The sequence below is a fragment of the Electrona antarctica genome (assembly GCF_951216825.1).
Source record: "Electrona antarctica genome assembly, chromosome: 24".
NCBI lineage: Eukaryota > Metazoa > Chordata > Actinopteri > Myctophiformes > Myctophidae > Electrona > Electrona antarctica.
This window is the reverse complement of record NC_136803.1, coordinates 15,125,115-15,139,091: the sequence shown is the minus strand read 5'-3', so window position 1 is coordinate 15,139,091 and position 13,977 is coordinate 15,125,115. Positions and strand designations below refer to the sequence as shown.

Here is a 13,977-nt window from a genome sequence, read left to right as displayed (position 1 = left end):
ATGAGGGAGTGTGTATAATAGGCCATACAGACAGTTATCTTTGATACTTTTGTTGGTAAAGATACATTACTGAATGGAGATATATACAGTGGCACACTTGATTGATTGAATACTTTAACAGTTAGCAAAAAGGATAGAGTACTTCTGGTACTTTTGGTGTCAAGCGGCAAGCATTTCTTACTGTAAATCTCTCTGGATTAAAGGTATATTCAGTGATTTGACTTAATCTAAATATCACTTATTTTTTCTTTTTTTCTGGATAATCCTCCCTACTATAGAGTGTGCTGACCATATAAGGAGTTCCTCCCTGTCCCCAGTGAGCCCCTGGGGTCAAAAAAACCCTAGTTTCAGTTTTGGTGGCGGGTGGCAAAGCCTTCATCCAATCAGGATGAGAGGGGCCTTCCTCCAATCATGATCGAGTGGGGGCGGGTGGGTGCACATGCTGTTGGCCTGTTGCACTTCCCCCCACTGTAGAGCGTGCATGTGCACATTTTGTTACCGGGGCGGACTGGGTGGTTTTCCAAATCACTCAAATCACTGAATGCTCCTTTAAGTAAAATTGTAAGCCTTTCCTCAGCATGTTTTTTTTTTTTAAATAACTTTTTATTGAATTTTTATGTTTTCACATAAAGATGAATGAAAGGTATACATTATAAGCACAATACAATAAAACAGACAAGAAAAACAAAAAGCACAGAAACAAAACAAAATAAACAAACAAAAGAAAATGGCGAGCAGCACACACACAATACATACAGTCAGTTATTCATTAGGGAAAAATATATAAATACAAATATATACACAATACACATATATATATACATACACAACACACATGGGCACATCAGAAGGCAAAGTGCAAGAGTACAGCTGGGGCTCTCCAATCCAATGAATCACTTCCTTTATAAATCACAGTAGATAGATCCCTGGGCAAGTAATCTATCAGCGGTTGCCATATATTCATAAAGTTATTTTCTCTCTCTTTTAATTTGGCACTGAGCCTTTCCATTTAATTGGAAGTACTCTGTAGATTTCTCTATACCACTGAGTCACTGATGGAGGTTTTTCGTGAATCCAATTAAACAAAATGCATTTTCTAGCTACACAGAGAAGCTTATTAAGTATAGCTTAGCCCTTCTAGGATCTAGCACCCCAAATTTGGATGGCAGCCCTAATAAAAATTGCCCAGGATCTTTACAGATCGTAGACTTCATAATTTAACTCAATTATTTTGTCACACAAGACCAGAACCTGGCTATTTCCTCAGCATGTTAAGAAAGTGGTCAGTGGTATTGTGTGTACCAGGACGGACTGATAGACAGTATGAGTAAAAGTGTCCAAATTCTCCAAAATGAAAATCGATTACTATAATTCAAAATGAACGATTAACCGATAGTTCGCAGGCACCCTTTGGTAGCCCTGTACTCAACATTGCACCATATAGCATTCAAGTCACCTGCAGTAGGCCTAAGCTCACAAAATAAATGGTATATCCTCTAAAATGTAGCTATGGGCAGGGTTTGGAAGACAATATAGCCTTTGAAACAGATTTTCTATTAGATTTTTTTTTAAATAATCGATTTTGATCCTATTAACGATTAATCGGACCCATCCCTAAAATAGACAGACATGACAAGGCTTCAGCTGCTATCGGTAAAAAAGATTATCGCACACTGTGTGCGTGATACACCCCCCCGTGCTTGTGCCCCAAGTACTATTCTGTGTTTGTTTGATTGATTGAAGATTGTATTAACAGTTTGTAGAATGGGTAGTACAGGTCAATACAAAATCTGCTAGACTCGGATAAAACCAGAAAAAAACCCTAAGACTTGTTTACATAAGGATCCTCCATTTTCAATTCATCATCAGAACATTTAAAGACATACTTATGCAAAAACAATCATCATACATGGTTAGAAAATAAGGGAAAACATGTACAGTGCATGTACAGGTACTGTACTTGTACAGTTTCCTTGCAGTAGGCCTATATGAATATGAATGTATGTGGGATGTTGTGTGTCACGTGATTAATTGATCGATTGCAGCACAAAGCAGAGGAGAATCTTTCAAAATGGACATTCAGCTCCAATGAGGCAAGCATGATGAGATGAGATATTTATAGAATGCAGGTGTCAGAGCAATAGCAGCACACAGCAACACACAGCAACAAGGAGATAAACACAGGAACAGCAGAAAAGCACCGGAAAGACCCATGTTTTTTTGTTTTTGTTTCTTTACGATTGATTAAATACTCGATTTAATACTTGATTTAATACTCAGAAATGTAAAACAGCAGTGGTAACAGTAAGACATTAAATAATTGAGCCTGTAGATCGCTTATTTTCACAATTGTTTATAAATGTTTTAAATTTGTATTCAGTTCAAATATTAGGATTATTTTGGGGGTGTCCCTTTGGGGGTCCCCAATATAGTTCAAATAAGATTATTTTGGGAGGTCCCCAGTTAGTTAAAATTTGATTATTTTGGGGGGTCTCCAGTTCAAATATGATTATTTTGGGGGTCCCCAGTTGGTCACAATGCGTCACATCGCAAATACATTTAGTGGAGTAAAAGTGCAATATCTGGATCCGAGATGTTAGCGAATTAGAAGTAAAGTTATTGGAAATAGGAAATACTCAAGTAAAGTACAAATATCTCAACATTGCACTTAAGTAGCCTACAGTAGGCCCACTTACTTAAGTAAATGTATTATAATGTACTTACTTCCCACCACTGATAATAACAATATGGATTCATATTTACTCTTTCAGAATGCATACTGTACATGTTTACTCGATGTGCAAATGTACTGTAGGTAAGATATGTATAGGTATACAGTATAGGCTACTATGTATGCAGAGGGATAGATATGGACATTTGGGCACACTATCTCCTGTGGGAGTTTACAATAAAGTGCATTATACTATTCCATTCTATTTCATGGGCTATGGACACAGTGGTGAGATAACACGCACACTGCGACGGACCATGAACTTAAGTGTGTGTGTGTGTGTGTGTGTGTGTGTGTGTGTGTGTGTGTGTGTGTGTGTGTGTGTGTGTGTGTGTGTGTGTGGGTGTGCGTGTGTGTGTGGGTGCGTGTGGGCGTGCGTGCGTGCGTGCGTGCGTGCGTGCACTTGTGCGCTCTAGTTTATCGGTATGTATACTTTGTCAATGCTGCGTTGCCTCTTCCCAGACTTGTCTATCATTATTATTACGGTAAGTTGTTGATATTAAAAATGTAGCAGCTGTTACTGATAATGCATATTTGATGAACAGGCCATTCTTCACGCCACCAATCATTTTGATTGTTGTCTGCTGATTGAATTTATACAACCCTACCTACCTACTTTTTTTTCTCTCACAATTTTGTAACCCATTTTTCACCCGGTGCCAATTGCCTAAACTGTAATCCTGGCCGCTACTCCTCTCTCTCTCTGCCAACATGGGGAGAGCCCCGAACTGAGCTCATGCTTCCTTCAATGCATGAGGAGTGAGCAGGCCGCTTCTTATCACCTAACTTTCCCCGGTAGGACGTAGCACGTGGAAGGAACACGTTATTCCAACCAGTTCCTTTCCCCTCCATCATGGGTGCCCGGCCGGGATTACTGCATGTTTTTTGTGAGGGATGCATTTCCAACTTGCATACGGTAGTTCCATAGGCCAGTGTCAAACGGGCACCGCTCTAGAGGCTCTGGACAGGGCCCAGGCTCTGGACGGGTCCCAGGCTCTGGACAGGGCCCAGGCTCTGGACGGGTCCCAGGCTCTGGACGGGTCCCAGGCTCTGGACGGGGCCCAGGCTCTGGACGGGGCCCAGGCTCTGGACGGGTCCCAGGCTCTGGACGGGTCCCAGGCTCTGGACGGGTCCCAGGCTCTGGACAGGGCCCAGGCTCTGGACGGGTCCCAGGCTCTGGACAGGGCTCAGGCTCTGGACGGGTCCCAGGCTCTGGACGGGGCCCAGGCTCTGGACGGGTCCCAGGCTCTGGACGGGGCCCAGGCTCTGGACGGGGCCCAGGCTCTGGACAGGGCCCAGGCTCTGGACGGGTCCCAGGCTCTGGACAGGGCTCAGGCTCTGGACGGGTCCCAGGCTCTGGACAGGGCCCAGGCTCTGGACAGGGCCCAGGCTCTGGACAGGGCCCAGGCTCTGGACGGGGCCCAGGCTCTGGACAGGGCCCAGGCTCTGGACGGGGCCCAGGCTCTGGACGGGTCCCAGGCTCTGGACGGGGCCCAGGCTCTGGACGGGGCCCAGGCTCTGGACAGGGCCCAGGCTCTGGACAGGGCCCAGGCTCTGGACGGGTCCCAGGCTCTGGACAGGGCCCAGGCTCTGGACGGGTCCCAGGCTCTGGACGGGGCCCAGGCTCTGGACAGGGCCCAGGCTCTGGACGGGGCCCAGGCTCTGGACGAGTCCCAGGCTCTGGACAGGGCCCAGGCTCTGGACAGGGCCCAAATATTGAGCACACCTGATCACCCCTACAGTAGATCTCCATATATGGAGCTGGCCTGATGTTCTGACATCTTATCTGGATACTCCACATTTGGGTATGACTGATAAAAGAACTCCATATATGGGCATAAAAGGGACACAAACATAATAACTGGGTGTTTCATACATCGTTCCAAGTAGGCCAGTGCCCAACGGGCACCGCTCTAGTATTTAAAATCACACAAACATTATTCTTTTCAAAATCTTTTTATGAGGTTTTTGTAACAGTAGCCCAGGGGCAAGTATTAAACAGACATATAAAATATAAAAATAAAACTCAATCCCCTATCCCACCCTCCCCCCACCCACAATCCCAAGGATAGTCGGAAAAACTGTCTGGAGGAAATAAAATAAATATATATATATATACACATACACAAAATACATGCATACATAATTACAAAAAATAAAAATATAATAAAATAAAATGCAGATTTTTCATAGCAGAGCAGACACACAAACATTATTAACATAGCCTTAACTGTTCTCTGGCCTGGGCCATCGGCTGAAAGCATGTATAACAGAATACTGTATGTCAGAAACAAAATTATAATTTAGCTTTATAGAGTTAAGCTTGTTGTTGCGTGCGCGTGTGTGTGTGTGTGTGTGTGTGTGTGTGTGTGAAAACAAAAAACGGTTGGCTGGTTTGTATGTGCAACATGTCATTAATCATTAATTATGTTTTAATGAAAATGGCTCATGTAACGCAGACCCATGGAGATGGTGTCAAATGCGCACTTGAATGCCAACAACTTGGATAGGCTGGGGCCACTATGAAAACGTATAACGCACAACACCATTTACAGACAGCAGGCTATACATTTCAAATATTAAAAGATAATGCGCCGGTAGTCTATCTATCGTCTTGTAGAATGAAGCTTTCCGTGACGTCACTGACTTATACCATTCATTTTCAATGTGATGCAGTCCGTTACGGCAGTCGAGGTTGTGGATAAGTTCTCGTATCTGGCAGACTGTCACGGACAGATCTCATTTGAATAAAGTTCTGCTCGACAACTAACTTTATTCTAATTGGGTCCGCCCGTCCGTGAAAGCAGCCCTCCTGTGGCGTAAATGTGTCTGGGAAATAAAACAACAGCAACAAATGATCCAAACAGCGTGATTAATTAACAACAATAGATGGGCCTGCATGGGCTGGCCGAGTGGTGCAGGCCAAAACAAACTAAACGAACAAAATGAATACATAAATAATGGAAATAATAAATAATGGAAGATGAGCGCTCTGTCGAGTGACATCGAAAGAGAGAAAGGAGCCAGTTGTGTTAAAGGTTTGAGTGTAAAGGGTGTCAGAGTACAGTAGCATGACAGAATGGTTAGAGCAGTTGTTCTCAACAAGTGGTCCGGGGGCCACCAGTGGTCCTTGAGGGGGTTCCAGGTGGTCTGGGGACCACCAGTGGTCCTTGAGGGGGTTCCAGGTGGTCCGGGGACCACCAGTGGTCCTTGAGGGGGTTCCAGGTGGTCCGGGGACCACCAGTGGTCCTTGAGGGGGTTCCAGGTCTTTCCTCCCTGGTGGAAGGCCTGGTGATGCAAGCAGGGACGTGCAGAGAATGTTAGAGTGGCAGGGGCTGAAATTCCCTAGGAAAAGGAAAGGGCACTTTGGCAAAACATTGCAAAAATAGCGGATCTACGACCTTGTAGATCAGTTATTTTTGGCGGCGCAGTCTTTAGCCACTGAAGATGCGGCGTATGACACGGATTTCTACACAGAGGACAAATTCTTTCACTGTAAAATGCTGCATTCAAGTTCAGGAAAATGGCAATTCTCCTGGATGCTGCCTTCGGGTATACATGGAATGGCTTTTGCATTTCTTTCACCATATAGTGAATGCTGTTATCATGGTCTGGAGACGGCAGTGTTTTACAGACGGGTCAAAAGGGCAGGGTCTTTCTTAAGCCCCCTTTGATGTCTATGTGTGCACCTGACTGGACACGAGGTTTAGTAGAAGGTGAGGACAGACTATGTAGTGTAGAATTGGATCATCCTTCCTTCAAGTGCCGCAGGACCAACATCAGTCTGTTGAGTCCTCTTTACTGTTGTGTCGATGTTGGCCTCCCATTTAAGGTCCCTGGAGATGGTGTGTGTGTGTGTGTGTGTGTGTGTGTGTGTGTGTGTGTGTGTGTGTGTGCGTGTGTGTGTGTGTGTGTGTGTGGGCGGATGCTGGGAGTGTTGACATTCTTTATTGTGGTGTAATAGTGACGGAGTGCCCTTTCTTTCAGCATGCTCTGCTGGGACATGTTAAATGTGTGCTACAGTACCTGCAATTGGGTCGCCGGCATCCAGTGTTGGAAAAAGTACTCAATTGTTGTATTAAGTAAAAGAATCAAAAGTAAAATTACTCATTATGCAGAATGTCCCATTTCAACGTATACATTTATTTTGGAAAATAGCAGATCTACAAGCTCACAATATGCGTCACATTGCAACGCATTGTGAGCTTGTAGATTGGCTCTTTTCAAATGGCCTGAAATGTACTGTATAGGGCCAACGTGGTTAATGTATGTTTTGTAATAATAATTAGAATCTACAAAGTAACTACCTAGTAACTAAAGTTTTCAAATAAATGTAGTGGAGTAAAAGTAAAAGTATTGGATATTGGAAATAATATAGTAAACTACAAATGCCTCAAAACTGTACTAAAAAGTGAAAAAAAAAAGAAAAAAAAACTGTACTTACATTCAGTACTTAGTTACTTTCCTCCACTGCCGGTTTAGCCTTGATAAAATCCCACGTGAATGGTCCATGTACTGTAGCCCAGAATGATTGTCCATCTGCATGCACGCAGATCATGGGGGAGGAAGGCGAACGCCCATGACAATAAAGGAAGCTAATTCACAACTTGGAATGGAGAATGGAATTGGTTTGTGGCGGCAGATAGAAAAAAAACATGATTGCTACGGAGCGGTGTGTGCATGCATGCATGCTCCCCCCTTTCCCCCGATGCACAGCAGTGGGCCTGAATGCTTCCCGGGAGTCCCTCTTGTGTTTCATTGTGTTTTCATTCATCCAAAAGTGGAAAGTAGGCCTACTCATTATGCAGAATTAATGTCCCACGACAAGCGTCGTGCTGAAGTGGTTAATGCATGTTTTGTAACGATAATCCAAATCTACAAAGTAACTATAGTGACTAAAGCTGTCAAATAATTGTACAAGTCGAGTAAAAGTATGCATATTGGAAATTGGAAAGTAAAGTAAAAGTACCTCACAATTGTGCCATTTGTGCTTAAGTACAGTAATTGAGCTTGAGCACACTTAATGTGTGTAATATTACCCAGTGTAATGCCCATCTCTCTACACTATGTTGAGCATGTCGGTACATGCATGGTACATATTACTCCAGGACATGGCTAAGATATTATCTTGTTATGTTATGTATGCACTTCATTTTAGCAGAGAATATCTCAACTGTTCTTGGCTAATATGACCGCTGTGAACAACTTAGGAATTGTGAGAAATTCTCTATCCAGGGCGAAATACCCCAAAATGACCACGCCCTTTTTAAAATATCCCCCACTTAAAACATGTCTCTATCTTCTAAACGGTTGGAGCTACAGATGTTCTGAGATGCTCAAAATGTTCAGAATACTCATGTTTGAATACTCAATAGACCATATGCACACAGCTGGTCATCTTTCCATAAGTTAATGGCAGGGTGGAAACTAGCCAGAATTTGCCGCCCATACATCCAAACAGACAAAGTCCTATCTAATTGTATTAAATTATGTCAAACTCACCAACATTGCAGCTGTATGAAAAGTTTTAATTATCCTCTTTCTATCTGCAAAGTGTTTGTTTCATAAAAATCCACTGAAGACATGTTATGAGCTACTTTATGTCAAGAAATTCCTTGCAGGTGAAGTATTGGAGTTTGGAAGCGCTCATTGGATAATCACTCAACAGTCCTGCGTACCACCTGTTTTGAATTTGCACATAATGCAGGAGGCATCAGGATGTTGCGTTACAGAAAGCGAGCGCTTCCAAACTCCAATCAAGGAATTTCTTGACATAAACAAACACTTTGCAGACAGAAAGAGGATCATTCAAGCTTTTCGTACAGCTGCAATGTTGGTAAGTTTAACATAATTTAATACAATTAGATAGGACTTGTTTGTCTGTTTAGATGTATGGGCGGTCAATGGCAAATTGCGGCTAGTTTCCGCCCTGCCATTAACTTGTGGAAAGATGACTGCCGTGTGCATTATGGTCTATTGAGTATTCAAACATCAGTATTCTGAATATTTTGAGCACCTCAGGAAATCTGCCGCACAAACAGTTAGAGCCATGTTTGAAGTAGCTGTCATTTAAAAAAGGGTGTTGTCATTTCCGGGTATTTCGCCCCGGATAGAGAATTCCTCACAGTTCCTAAGTTGTTCGCAACGGTCATATTAGCCAAGTACAGTTGAGATATTCTCCACTTAGTGCATACATATTAGCCAGGTCCGGGAGTATATGCTGCCGGGCAGAAATGGCCTATATCTTAACATTTTTGTGGGGTTTTTTCCTCGGAAAATGAACGCCCTACTCGATCGATCATACTACACTTATAAGCGTCACACAAAAGCATCAAAAGTGTCACATCTCAAGCTTCTACACCGGCTACAGTTTTGGACATATGAGGTTTCCGGCTGACAGACAGAGACGATTATAATGCCTCTTGGATTACTCATATTCTGTTGGATGGCAAAACGTATGCTGAATTCTGATAAGATATGGAATAGTGAACGAGGGAAAAGATAGAGCAGAGATAATGATAGGCCTAGAGGCCAAGATGAGGTAAGCTCCTTTAGGGACTTTTTTCCCAGGGAGAAAAAAAATACTTAACATATGCATTTATTGAACAGAGGTGATGTTTCTGTGGATTTAAAATCACCATGGGACATGTGGACAGCGACCGTACGCATTATGTGACTCGATAAATTGACATTGTTGTTAAAGGATGCGAGGCTAGAGTGAGTCTATATACTGTAGGATGCTGCATCTGTAGTGTTATTGTTGCCATGTCTGCTTATTATAAACGGCCTTGGGCTCGTTTTTTCTGTTAAATGCACTTGACGTAGCACTATAGCCTCGCTCGACGACCTTGCAGGCGTATGAAAAGGCAGAAGTTCAAGGATTATTGATTTTCTTTGGATATTCTACTGTTATTTAATAGCTTTTTGATTTACTTATGCTCTAAGTCACTGGTTAAAGTAGCTGGTTAGGGTTATTGAGGTCCTTCCCCAGCGACGGTCAGGCTCAGACTGGCTTTTATAGTGGTGGGCTGAGCCTTCCAGCTCAGCGTTGCCATGGACACGAGAGGAGCCACCAATCCTGTGAGGGTGATCAGTTCCTCACAGGTGAGACAGCTAGAGCATCAATTACTGATTGGCAATGAAGCCAACACCCAAGCCTCTTCTCCCATTCACAGAACACCCCAGCTCTCTAGCTGGACTGAAGACAGGACATACAACCCAACCCAACACAAAACCATCCTACTAATAATAACAATCACCCCCTACTATCATTAACCAGTAGAACTCTAATAATAACCACAACAATAACTAGAAATGTCGCAATTTTAAAAAATTGCAAAGTGTGGTTGCCGCAGTGGCTTACATATGCCCCTCCCACTGATATTGCCAGCCAATTACAATGGCTCACCCCTGCGGTCATGCGTAAGTAATTTGGAGGGGATTTATCCCCCCAAAAATATTTCTTCTGCAAGAAACGGTTAAATTTTTCGCTTTTGCGGCGCCCCCTATGGATGAAAATATAATCGCTTTTGGCTTTTGGTTGATTAAACCACCCACGACATCTGATTCAAATTTGGGATGGATTGGACATTCCGTTCGTGATTTTAGGCATTTTTTGTAAAATAGGCCCCTCCCGCTAACTTCGGACGACGATTAAGGCCGAACGATACGGACAAAAAAAATTCAAAAAATCTGAAAAAAAATTTAACGCGGTCCGATAGGTCCAGAGATCATGTGTACCGATTTCTGTGAGATTCAGACAAAATCTGTAGAAACAGAAAATAAAGGTGTGTTTTGAAGAAAATTCAAAATGGCGGAAAATCTATCCTGACGCAAATAGGCGTGGCCTATGTGGGGAGATGCGTCATGGCCCAAGGAATACAGGGAGAAAGGAATTTTGAATTTACGACCTACGGTTCAAGAGTTATAAGCCAAAACGTAACGTGGGCTGTTATAGCGCCACCATGAGGCCGACCGATGTAATTATAAGTTAATTAATTTTAGTAAGTATTACGAATTATCCCTCCAAGTTTTGTAACTATAGCCCTTACGGTCTCCGAGGAAAAAATACTTGAACGTGATTTTTCGCATTTTCCCATTCATGTCAATGGGTAAATTTAATTCACTAATAAATTCATATCAATTAAACTATACAATATTTCTCTTAGCAATGAGCAAGCACACCATTTCCGATTTTTCCGGTCAATTTGACATATGGGTCAAGTGCGTACAGTTAAAACTGTGGGAGGAGTAGCGTTTCAAAAAAAGGGTTACTCCAGTAACATAATAATAAAGTGTTATAATTACAATAGTCTGGTTGCCCTAAAGGGCAACCACACTAAAAAGTGTTATAATTACAATAGTCTGGTTGCCCTAAAGGGCAACCACACTAATAATACATATGGCCAGGGGCCATAACATGCGGGTTGCATTTTTTTGGGGGGGGGGCTTGTTTCTAAAAATGTAGTTTCTCTTTCCTAATGATGTCTTAATCAGTGATGCTTTCACATTTTCATGTCAAGGACCCCCAAATTAATTTGTCTGCGGAGTCCTGATGTCATGATGTGTTGCGGCACGACGTATCATGAGCTTGAATAATTTCTTATTTTCAAAAAAACAGTATATCGGTTATATTTTCAAATACATAACCAATGTTCATTGTGGCCTATGGTCGTGTTTGATTTGGGCTTGTTTTCATAGACCCGGTTGTTGTTTCTCTCACCAAACAGTGTGTGTTCCATCTTCTTTCAGTTAACACAGGACACACTAGTGCTATTAAACCGGAGAGATAATCCATGGCGAGGTTACTCGTCTGTTCCTTTACCTCGCTCTCTCTCGTTCTGTTTTTATTCTTAGAGAGTTTTATCTGTCTCTTTCCCATTGGGAAACAAGGATGTTAATTGCGAGTGAATTCTAAAAAGATGAAAGTAACAATCTTAAAACCAAGGCAATTAAGCCACAGTTCCACACAAAAGACTGGTCTGACTAGCTTTATAGTTTATACGATTCCCTGGAAATGTGCCTTCTCTACATTTTTTTTTCTTCTTTTGATTAATTTTATCCCAGTTTTTTCACCCAGTGCCAATTATCTAATGTAATACTGGGCGCTACACTTCCTCTGCCAACCTGGGGGGGCAGCGGACTGACCTCATGCCTCCTTCTATGCATGAGGAGTCCAAGCTGCTTTTTTTCACCTGACAGGGGGGAATTTCCCTGGCCGGTCATAGCGCGTGGAAGGAACACGTTATTCCGACCAGTTCCTTTCCCCTCCATCAGGCGCCCCGGCTGGCCAGGGGGAGGTAGTTTTAGAGACCAGGATTACTGCATGTTTTTGTGAGGGTACCTAATACCCTAGGGGACACGGGGAGAACATGCTAACTCCACACAGAAAGGCCCTTTTTCTCTACATTTCTATTGGTTTCCAATCATCAGACACAGCATGGCAGGCTCTGATCCACCGTGCTGAATCGAACATATATCTTAATAAATACATACACATACACCACATCTCTGTGTGTGTGTGTGTGTGTGTGTACGTCTGTAATCCACGTAACTCGAGAACCGTTCGCCCCACCGACTTCAAATTTGAAGTGTTCCACACCACCACAGAGAGTGCAGTGCACGGCCTTGAGTTGGTCGGATACACGGTTGTCCAGAACCGGCACAAAAGGCTCTGGTCAGGCACACACACAGAGATGTGGTGTATGTGTATGTATTTATTAAGATATATGTTCGATTCAGCACGGTGGATCAGAGCCTGTCATGCTGTGTCTGATGATTGGAAACCAATAGGAATGTAGAGAAAGGCACATTTCCAGGGAATGAGCCTAAGTCCCCTCACCTCTAGAATTCTCAGAATCTGCCTAAGTCAATTGATTGCCATGGCAACCCCACACTTGCCATTTTGATTATACTTAACCAGTCCACTTTTCACAGTCAGTTTGCACTCTGACACAGGCAGACAGACAGATACAGAGATCTCCATATATGGGAACAAAAGGGACACCCGGGTGCTATGACAACTGATATTGCATACTATAACGTGCATCTGATATTGCATACTATAACGTGCATCGTTCTCAAGTAGGCCGATGGCCGACGGGCACAGGTCTAGTTTCCTTTAAAGCAAAGACTTTTATTTTTGGGAGACATTAATTCATACTTTGTTGATATGGCAATATTGTGTGCTGAAAATAGCTCATCTACAAGCTCACAATGCGCCATGATATGTGCGCCATGATATCAGCTAGAATATCTAGTTATGAATCAAAGTATGAATCAGGCTATATCTACAATCAATTAAGGTGGCCAATTATTTCTCCAAACAGGAAAAAGTATAGTTGTGTAATAAAATTACATTCATGAGGCCAACTCTCCAGAATTATTTTGTGTACAAAGCGCTGTGTCATAAACTGTACATTATTTTAAACTTGCAACATCAAGTATGTGTCCAAATTCGAGGTTTAAGCTTGTATTTATTATGAAGAAATCCATTCTTCTTTACACCCTGGTTCACATTTGCACGGTTAGAAACAAGCAAATCTTTTCATTGGTTAAACATAGTATATTATATCATCTCTGTCGGGTGGAAACCTCATATGTCCAAAACTGCTATACTTTTCAGGATTCAAATTCAAAAACATCAAAAGTAGCAGATCTACAAGCTCGAAACATGGCGTGAAGCGACATGTTCCGAGCTTGTGGATCTGCTATTTTGGATGTGACGCTATAATAATGATCAAATAGGGTGTTTTTAATTAATCAACACAATAAACCGAGATAAGCTTTCTGCCAGACAGCAACGAGATTATATGCATGTGTATATAATATATATGCATCTACAAGAATACAAAGGAGCTCAATTCTTAATATGTTGAATAGAGCGCAATACAACCAGACGAGCAGGCAGACAATAACGCGGCTTCCACGTGGTCAGTATATGATGTCACTCAGTCATCTATGACATCACTACTATGACGTCATCAGTCATCTCCATATTTGGGCAAAGTTTTTTTGCCCAAATATTTGTTTTGTTTTTTTAAGTAAAATATTTCAAAAAGTATAAAAAGTGAAAAAACTAAAAGTACATTCGATTGTCTACTGGCAGCGTGCTAGAAGAACACACACACACACACACACACACACACACACACACACACACACACACACACAAACACACACACGCACACACAGTGACAGACAGACCCTCTTCTAGGCAACTCGGCCCCTGCAGTGCCATACCGTAA

General features: G+C 42.5%; 1 protein-coding gene across 1 annotated transcript in view; it reads left to right on the top strand.

The window, feature by feature from the left end:
• dnajc27 (DnaJ (Hsp40) homolog, subfamily C, member 27) overlaps positions 1 to 13,977 on the top strand; it is a 305,233-nt gene that overhangs the window by 278,454 nt on the left and 12,802 nt on the right. The window lies entirely within an intron of this gene.